Here is a 10,000-nt window from a genome sequence, read left to right on the forward strand (position 1 = left end):
GCCCGTGCCTGAACACCGGACCCCGCCGTGGCTCCCTATGACGGGGAGCACGGAAGAGCCGGCCCGCCGGGGGCCCTTTCCGACGCGACCCGAAAGGCCTCATCGATCGGTAAAGGAAAGAGACGAGAGAGAAAGGAAGCGGAGGCCCCCCACGGCCCCGCGGGTCCTGGGACAGCGTGCGATTGAGAGGGCAACGTCTCGCGGAGAGGTGCAACGCCGGCCTGAACACCGGCGCAGCCGGCCCGCCGTGAAGCCTCCCCGACGCACCCCACCATGCATCATCGATCAGCAGAAAGGAAGCAGAGGCCCCGCGGCCACAGTCCTGGGACAGCTTTTACCCATGGCACGTTTCCCCACCGAGGCCGCCCTCGGAGACAACCGGGAAAGAAGAAGCACGGGCGGGCCAGACACCACGAGCCGCCCCGCGTCTGGCTCGCGCCGGCCAGGGGAGGAGGACGAGGCGCCGCCGCCTACGCCCACGCCATCATCGGGCTCCTCAGCGGGCCGAGGAAGCGGAAAACCGCGGCAAGCACGGAAAACCCCACCGCGGACTTCCAGCGTTCGAGTGCCTCTGCCCCGCGGCAGCCGGCTTGTGTGTCGCGCGCCAGGCGGCAACGGACGCAGGAGCCTTGCCGGCGGCTCCAGCTCTGCGCGACTCCCCACCGCTCGGAAAACCTGGGCCATCTTCTCGGGCAAACGCCGGGACACGGCTGAGCCGAGTAGGCAGAAAGTGGCCGGAACCGCCGAGGGAACCGCCACCGCGGCCGCCGAGTGCCCCACTTCGCCGGCCGAGCCTCGGGGCTCGCAACCGCTCGTTAGCTCTAGTACATGTGGCATGTCACCCTTTGCTCCCATAGTACGGACCGGAAGGTCCCTGCGCCCGGCAAGCTCCAAGAGCCGCGCCTCCGCCCACCGGGAAGGGGCGCCAACCGTCGCCGACCTTTACGATGAGGTAACTGGAGGCAGCGCAAAACAGCGACCCCTTCGGCAGCTCCGAGCCCGCGGCTGGGACAACAGGTCTACCTCCCCGATTCGGAAATGAGACTGAGTCCCGCCGGAGCCGGGTAGACCTGGCAGCCGCCCCGGGGACCGGAGCCGGGTAGACCTGGCAGCCGCTCCGGGGACCGGAGCCGGGTAGACCTGGCAGCCGGCTCGGGGACCGGAGCCGGGTAGACCTGGCAGCCGCTCCGGGGACCGGAGCCGGGTAGACCTGGCAGCCGCTCCCGGGACCGGAGCCGGGTAGACCTGGCAGCCGCTCCGGGGACCGGAGCCGGGTAGACCTGGCAGCCGCTCTCGGGACCGGAGCCGGGTAGACCTGGCAGCCGGCTCGGGGACCGGAGCCGGGTAGACCTGGCAGCCGGCTCGGGGACCGGAGCCGGGTAGACCTGGCAGCCGCTCCCGGGACCGGAGCCGGGTAGACCTGGCAGCCGCTCCGGGGACCGGAGCCGGGTAGACCTGGCAGCCGCTCCGGGGACCGGAGCCGGGTAGACCTGGCAGCCGGCTCGGGGACCGGAGCCGGGTAGACCTGGCAGCCGCTCCGGGGACCGGAGCCTGGTAGACCTGGCAGCCGCTCCCGGGACCGGAGCCGGGTAGACCTGGCAGCCGCTCCCGGGACCGGAGCCGGGTAGACCTGGCAGCCGCTCCGGGGACCGGAGCCGGGTAGACCTGGCAGCCGCTCCGGGGACCGGAGCCGGGTAGACCTGGCAGCCGGCTCGGGGACCGGAGCCGGGTAGACCTGGCAGCCGCTCCGGGGACCGGAGCCGGGTAGACCTGGCAGCCGCTCCGGGGACCGGAGCCGGGTAGACCTGGCAGCCGCTCCCGGGACCGGAGCCGGGTAGACCTGGCAGCCGCTCCGGGGACCGGAGCCGGGTAGACCTGGCAGCCGCTCTCGGGACCGGAGCCGGGTAGACCTGGCAGCCGGCTCGGGGACCGGAGCCGGGTAGACCTGGCAGCCGCTCCCGGGACCGGAGCCGGGTAGACCTGGCAGCCGCTCCGGGGACCGGAGCCGGGTAGACCTGGCAGCCGGCTCGGGGACCGGAGCCGGGTAGACCTGGCAGCCGCTCCGGGGACCGGAGCCGGGTAGACCTGGCAGCCGCTCCGGGGACCGGAGCCGGGTAGACCTGGCAGCCGCTCCGGGGACCGGAGCCGGGTAGACCTGGCAGCCGGCTCGGGGACCGGAGCCGGGTAGACCTGGCAGCCGCTCCCGGGACCGGAGCCGGGTAGACCTGGCAGCCGCTCCGGGGACCGGAGCCGGGTAGACCTGGCAGCCGCTCCGGGGACCGGAGCCGGGTAGACCTGGCAGCCGCTCCGGGGACCGGAGCCGGGTAGACCTGGCAGCCGCTCTCGGGACCGGAGCCGGGTAGACCTGGCAGCCGGCTCGGGGACCGGAGCCGGGTCGACCTGGCAGCCGCTCCGGGGACCGGAGCCGGGTAGACCTGGCAGCCGCTCCCGGGACCGGAGCCGGGTAGACCTGGCAGCCGCTCCGGGGACCGGAGCCGGGTAGACCTGGCAGCCGGCTCGGGGACCGGAGCCGGGTAGACCTGGCAGCCGCTCCCGGGACCGGAGCCGGGTAGACCTGGCAGCCGCTCCGGGGACCGGAGCCGGGTAGACCTGGCAGCCGCTCCGGGGACCGGAGCCGGGTAGACCTGGCAGCCGGCTCGGGGACCGGAGCCGGGTCGACCTGGCAGCCGCTCCGGGGACCGGAGCCGGGTAGACCTGGCAGCCGCTCCCGGGACCGGAGCCGGGTAGACCTGGCAGCCGCTCCGGGGACCGGAGTCGGGTAGACCTGGCAGCCGCTCCGGGGACCGGAGCCGGGTAGACCTGGCAGCCGCTCCCGGGACCGGAGCCGGGTAGACCTGGCAGCCGGCTCGGGGACCGGAGCCGGGTAGACCTGGCAGCCGCTCCGGGGACCGGAGCCGGGTAGACCTGGCAGCCGCTCCCGGTTTCTTTGTCTTTTGTTTTGCTTTTCTTGTTAAAAAGCCGTCGCTTGCCACCCTCAATCAGGCACGCTTGCGCCCCCCCCCCCCCCCCCCTCCCGCGGCCCCCCCCCCCCCCCCCCCCAGCACCCCCGCCTCCGTGGCGTCCGCCAAGGAGACTTCAGAACCGGGCACCCCTAGCCGGGTCCAGGTCCCGGCGGTTGCCGGGCACTCGCCGGCTTTTGTTTGTTCGTTTTGCGTTGTAGGCTGGTTTTCTGGTTGGGGGGGGGGGGGGGGTGGCGGCGGCGGCTGCGGGGGCGGCGGTGGTGGTTCGTGTTTTTTTTTGTCTTGCCATCGCTATATTTCGTTTTGACTTTTTTATTTTTCCTATGAAACACAGCACGTTAAAATATGTGCCTGCCGTCCTACAGACAGCACCCCCCCCGCCCCGCCCCGACGCGCGCGCTCCCCCTCCCTCCGTGCGCTGCCGTTCCGGGGCGGGTGGGTGCTGCCCCGCTGAGCGCAGACTGTCTGGCGCCCCGGGGGGTTGTTTTTGATCAGCCGCGCGCCCTGCGCAGGCGCGCCGGCCCCCGTTACCTGGCAACCGGCCTCCCCCGCCCGCGCGTAAAGGGCGGTGGTTCCCGCCGGAGCAACGGTCCCGCGCTCAGTGGCGGCGGCGGCAGGGGAAGGGGAAGGGGTGGGGTGGGGTGGGGTGCGGGCGCAAGGGCAGGCGAGAGCGGTCGGCGAGCAGGCGGGGAGCCTGGCGCGGGGGGGGGCGCCGCCTCTTATCGGAGAAGGTTTCTGTTCGGGTCGGTTGGGGATTTTTTCCCCCCTTCCTTTCTTCCCCCGCCCCCGCGCCTTCGTTTCACTTTCCACCCGCGGCGGGGGCGGGCAGGCGTGCAGCAGGGCGAGCGAGCAGAAAGGCAGGCAGGAGCCGGGGCACGGGCAGGGCAGGGTAGGGACTCGGCAGCCGCGGTGAGAGACCGGCACGCCGCCGGGATTCCCCTCTGCCGCCCGGCACGGAGCCGGCAGGGACGCCGCCGGGTCCTAGAGTCTCCCGCCTGCCTTTCCCGGCGCGGCAAACCTGCCGGCGGCTAGGCGGCGGGGGGGGGGGGGTGTGGGGGGGGGGGGTGGGGGGGTGGTGGTGGTGGTGGTGTGTCGGCGGGCTAGGGCGGGGGGGCTGTCTGCGCGCACATATGGCGACAGGCGAGGCGGGCGGGCGGGCGGGGTTGGGGGGGGGGGGGGGGGGCGGCGGGGCAGCGCGCAAGCACCAAGCAGCAGCAGCAAGCAGCAGCAAGCAGCAGCCAGCAGCACGGGCAGGGCAGGGTAGGGACTCGGCAGCCGCGGTGAGAGACCGGCACGCCGCCGGGATTCCCCTCTGCCGCCCGGCACGGAGTCGGCAGGGCCGCCGCCGCGTCTTAGAGTCTCCCGCCTGCCTTTCCCGGCGCGGCAAACCTGCCGGCGGCTCGGCGGCGGCGGCGGCGGGGCGGGTTGGCGGGCTGGGGCGGGGGGCTGTCTGTGCGCACGTGTGGCGGCAGGCGAGGCGGGCGGGCGTGGTGGGGGGGTGGGGGGGGCGGCGGGGGAGCGCGCAAGCACCAAGCGGCAGCAGCAAGCAGCAGCAGCAGCAAGCAGCACGGGCAGGGCAGGGTAGGGACTCGGCAGCACGCCGCCGGGATTCCCCTCTGCCGCCCGGCACGGAGCCGGCAGGGACGCCGCCGGGTCCTAGAGTCTCCCGCCTGCCTTTCCAGGCGCGGCAAACCTGCCGGCGGCTAGGCGGCGGGGGCAGGGGGGCGGGGGGGGGGGGGGGGGGGGGGTCGGTGTGTCGGCGGGCTGGGGCGGGGGGCTGTCTTTGCGCACGTGTGGCGGCAGGCGAGGCGGGCGGGGGGGGGGGGGCGGCGGCGGGAAAGTGCGGGTTCTGCGTGTGTGCGTGTGCACACGCGTGTGGCAGCGGGCGGGGCGGGGCTGCACGAGTCGTGGCGGCGGGGGGGGGGGGCGGGCTCCGTGTGTGTGCGCGGCGGGGGAGCGCGGGGTGTGCGTGCGCGGCGGCGGGCGGGGTGGGCGTGGCTGCCCGCGTGTCTGGGCGCGTGCACGTGTGGCGGCGGGCGAGGGGTTCGGGCCGGGGGGCTGTCGGGGGGGTGGGTGGGGTGTGGGGGTGTGGGGATGGTGGTGTGTGCATGCGGCGGCGGGCGGGGAGGGACGGGGCGTTCGGGCCGGGGTCCCGTTTCGGGTTGCGTGCGCGCGCGCACGCGGGAAGAAACGAAAAGGGTTTGTAACGCTGTCCCTAACGCCGCCCTCTCTGTTACAGGCCGGGCCCTGTCAACGTCTGGCCTGCGCCCATGCCTTTCTGCGGGCGACACGCTCGGCTCGGCTGCCGGTCGCACCCGTCCCTGGGAAAGCAGCAGCAGCAAGCAGCAGCAGCAAGCAGCAGCAGCAGCAGCCGCGTGCCTCGGCCTGCGCAGAGAGCCAGGTCCCCAGGGTTGGCTCCGGCGGCCGGGCGGCAGGGCCCCGGCCCAGGGTGGCGGGGAGGCAGGCCGCACTCGTAACAAGGGGCCGTCGGCAGTCGCGTCGCCAGCGGGATGCGTTTGAGCGGTGAGTGCTGCCGAGAGGACGACGGGCCCGGCGGCCTCGGGGGAACGAACCGCGCAGGTGGGTGCGGTCCTTTGCGGCCCGGGCCTCGGGCCGGTCGGCCACGGGAGCTCCTCGTCTCTGAGGAGGCTCGGGCGAAGTTGGCTTGCGGCCGCAGGGCCCGTTAGGTCAGGCAGCCGACAGCCTGCGAGATTTTGGAGGCCGGCCGCGTCCTTTGAGAGGCCCTCTCGGGGCGGTAAGCCCCTCCCGGGTAACGTGGCCGGGGGGGGGGAGCGCGCAAAAAAGTAAGCGTCCAGCGCGAACGAGTGGAGTGATGGCCCGGGCTTTTCTCCGCTCCGGCCAGGCCTCCGGGAGAAGGCGCGGAAGGCGGAAGGGGCTTTCGGCCCCCGGCGGAAAGCGGCTCGGCCCGACGCCCCGGGAGGCCGGGCCCCCGCAGGGACGGCGGCCCGGCGACCGCCCGACGCGGCCTGCGCCGGGAGGCACCCGATCAGGTACCGGGTTCACGGCCCAGGCCGACGGCGGGCCGGCAGGTAGGCCGCGCGCGGGCACGAAAGAAGGGTGCGGGGCGAACCAGTGACGGCCCCTGCTTTTCTCCGCTCCGGCCAGGCCTCCGGGAGAAGGCGCGGAAGGCGGAAGGGGCTTTCGGCCCCCGGCGGAAAGCGGCTCGGCCCGACGCCCCGGGAGGCCGGGCCCCCGCAGGGACGGCGGCCCGGCGACCGCCCGACGCGGCCTGCGCCGGGAGGCACCCGATCAGGTACCGGGTTCACGGCCCAGGCCGACGGCGGGCCGGCAGGTAGGCCGCGCGCGGGCACGAAAGAAGGGTGCGGGGCGAACCAGTGACGGCCCCTGCTTTTCTCCGCTCCGGCCAGGCCTCCGGGAGAAGGCGCGGAAGGCGGAAGGGGCTTTCGGCCCCCGGCGGAAAGCGGCTCGGCCCGACGCCCCGGGAGGCCGGGCCCCCGCAGGGACGGCGGCCCGGCGACCGCCCGACGCGGCCTGCGCCGGGAGGCACCCGATCAGGTACCGGGTTCACGGCCCAGGCCGACGGCGGGCCGGCAGGTAGGCCGCGCGCGCGCGCGGGCACAAAAGAAGGGTGCGGGGCGAACCAGTGACGGCCCCTGCTTTTCTCCGCTCCGGCCAGGCCTCCGGGAGAAGGCGCGGAAGGCGGAAGGGGCTTTCGGCCCCCGGCGGAAAGCGGCTCGGCCCGACGCCCCGGGAGGCCGGGCCCCCGCAGGGACGGCGGCCCGGCGACCGCCCGACGCGGCCTGCGCCGGGAGGCACCCGATCAGGTACCGGGTTCACGGCCCAGGCCGACGGCGGGCCGGCAGGTAGGCCGCGCGCGGGCACGAAAGAAGGGTGCGGGGCGAACCAGTGACGGCCCCTGCTTTTCTCCGCTCCGGCCAGGCCTCCGGGAGAAGGCGCGGAAGGCGGAAGGGGCTTTCGGCCCCCGGCGGAAAGCGGCTCGGCCCGACGCCCCGGGAGGCCGGGCCCCCGCAGGGACGGCGGCCCGGCGACCGCCCGACGCGGCCTGCGCCGGGAGGCACCCGATCAGGTACCGGGTTCACGGCCCAGGCCGACGGCGGGCCGGCAGGTAGGCCGCGCGCGGGCACGAAAGAAGGGTGCGGGGCGAACCAGTGACGGCCCCTGCTTTTCTCCGCTCCGGCCAGGCCTCCGGGAGAAGGCGCGGAAGGCGGAAGGGGCTTTCGGCCCCCGGCGGAAAGCGGCTCGGCCCGACGCCCCGGGAGGCCGGGCCCCCGCAGGGACGGCGGCCCGGCGACCGCCCGACGCGGCCTGCGCCGGGAGGCACCCGATCAGGTACCGGGTTCACGGCCCAGGCCGACGGCGGGCCGGCAGGTAGGCCGCGCGCGGGCACGAAAGAAGGGTGCGGGGCGAACCAGTGACGGCCCCTGCTTTTCTCCGCTCCGGCCAGGCCTCCGGGAGAAGGCGCGGAAGGCGGAAGGGGCTTTCGGCCCCCGGCGGAAAGCGGCTCGGCCCGACGCCCCGGGAGGCCGGGCCCCCGCAGGGACGGCGGCCCGGCGACCGCCCGACGCGGCCTGCGCCGGGAGGCACCCGATCAGGTACCGGGTTCACGGCCCAGGCCGACGGCGGGCCGGCAGGTAGGCCGCGCGCGGGCACGAAAGAAGGGTGCGGGGCGAACCAGTGACGGCCCCTGCTTTTCTCCGCTCCGGCCAGGCCTCCGGGAGAAGGCGCGGAAGGCGGAAGGGGCTTTCGGCCCCCGGCGGAAAGCGGCTCGGCCCGACGCCCCGGGAGGCCGGGCCCCCGCAGGGACGGCGGCCCGGCGACCGCCCGACGCGGCCTGCGCCGGGAGGCACCCGATCAGGTACCGGGTTCACGGCCCAGGCCGACGGCGGGCCGGCAGGTAGGCCGCGCGCGGGCACGAAAGAAGGGTGCGGGGCGAACCAGTGACGGCCCCTGCTTTTCTCCGCTCCGGCCAGGCCTCCGGGAGAAGGCGCGGAAGGCGGAAGGGGCTTTCGGCCCCCGGCGGAAAGCGGCTCGGCCCGACGCCCCGGGAGGCCGGGCCCCCGCAGGGACGGCGGCCCGGCGACCGCCCGACGCGGCCTGCGCCGGGAGGCACCCGATCAGGTACCGGGTTCACGGCCCAGGCCGACGGCGGGCCGGCAGGTAGGCCGCGCGCGCGCGCGGGCACAAAAGAAGGGTGCGGGGCGAACCAGTGACGGCCCCTGCTTTTCTCCGCTCCGGCCAGGCCTCCGGGGGAAGGCGCGGAAGGCGGAAGGGGCTTTCGGCCCCCGGCGGAAAGCGGCTCGGCCCGACGCCCCGGGAGGCCGGGCCCCCGCAGGGACGGCGGCCCGGCGACCGCCCGACGCGGCCTGCGCCGGGAGGCACCCGATCAGGTACCGGGTTCACGGCCCAGGCCGACGGCGGGCCGGCAGGTAGGCCGCGCGCGCGCGCGGGCACGAAAGAAGGGTGCGGGGCGAACCAGTGACGGCCCCTGCTTTTCTCCGCTCCGGCCAGGCCTCCGGGAGAAGGCGCGGAAGGCGGAAGGGGCTTTCGGCCCCCGGCGGAAAGCGGCTCGGCCCGACGCCCCGGGAGGCCGGGCCCCCGCAGGGACGGCGGCCCGGCGACCGCCCGACGCGGCCTGCGCCGGGAGGCACCCGATCAGGTACCGGGTTCACGGCCCAGGCCGACGGCGGGCCGGCAGGTAGGCCGCGCGCGCACGAAAGAAGGGTGCGGGGCGAACCAGTGACGGCCCGTGCTTTTCTCCGCTCCGGCCAGGCCTCCGGGAGAAGGCGTGGAAGGCGGAAGGGGCTTTCGGCCCCCGGCGGAAAGCGGCTCGGCCCGACGCCCCGGGAGGCCGGGCCCCCGCAGGGACGGCGGCCCGGCGACCGCCCGACGCGGCCTGCGCCGGGAGGCACCCGATCAGGTACCGGGTTCACGGCCCAGGCCGACGGCGGGCCGGCAGGTAGGCCGCGCTCCTAACAGGGGGCCGTCGGCGGTCGCGTGCGTCGCCAAGCGGGATGCGTTCGAGCGGTGAGTACTGCCGCGAAGACGGGCCCGGCGGCCTCGGGGGGGGACGAACCGCGCAGGCGGGTGCGGTCCTTCGCGGCCCGGGCCTCGGGCCGGTCGGCCACGGGAGCTCCTCGTCTCTGAGGAGGCTCGGGCGAAGTCGGCCTGCGGCCGGCAGGGCCCGTTGGGCCTGGCGGCCGACCGACCTTCTCCGGAGGCCTGCGAGACCTCGGAGGCCGGCCGCGTCCTTTGCAGAGGCCCTCTCGGGGCGGAAGCCCCTCCCGGGAATCGCGCCGGGGGGGGCTGCGGGGGGGGGGGGCGGTGCGGGGGGGCGCTATTAGCTGTATCGTTCGTAAGCGATTAACGGTTACGAAATTAATCGGTAAATAGTAAATAATAAAACGTAAACGGTATCACAGTTTATAATGAGTTGTGTAATTATTTATTTAGCGTCGCGGCGAGGCCACCAGCGGTAAAGTGCGTAGCAGACACGCTAACCGCCTGTCGCTAATTGATTAACCGAGGTATACGCCGACGGTTAAGTAAGTAACGGCGGGGGGGGGGGGGGGGGGGGAGGCCGCGGGCACCAACACAAATGAACAAACATACAAACAAAACAACAACAACAAAAAAAAACAGAAACAAAAACAAACCTGCAAAAAACAACAAAAACCCAAAAAGGAAAAACCCCCAGCCCTGCTCCACCACACAAAGGCAAACCCCTGATCCGGGCAGGGAGGCCACGTCTACCCGCGCTGTGGGCACGGAGGCCAGGTCTACCCGTGCTCCGGGCACTTGGGCTGCTGCCTGCGCCGCGGCTGACGGGTCTAACGGGCGGGGCCGCGGCGGACAGGTCTACCCGGCGGGGCCGCGGCGGACAGGTCTACCCGGCGGGCCCCGGCTGACAGGTCTACCCGGCGCGCCCGCGGCTGACAGGTCTACCCGCCCGGCCCCGGATGACAGGTCTACCCGCCCGGCCCGCGGCTGACAGGTCTACCCGCCCGGCCCCGGATGAC

This window comes from Pelecanus crispus, unplaced genomic scaffold (assembly GCF_030463565.1).
Source record: "Pelecanus crispus isolate bPelCri1 unplaced genomic scaffold, bPelCri1.pri SCAFFOLD_85, whole genome shotgun sequence".
Classification (NCBI taxonomy): Eukaryota; Metazoa; Chordata; class Aves; order Pelecaniformes; family Pelecanidae; genus Pelecanus; species Pelecanus crispus.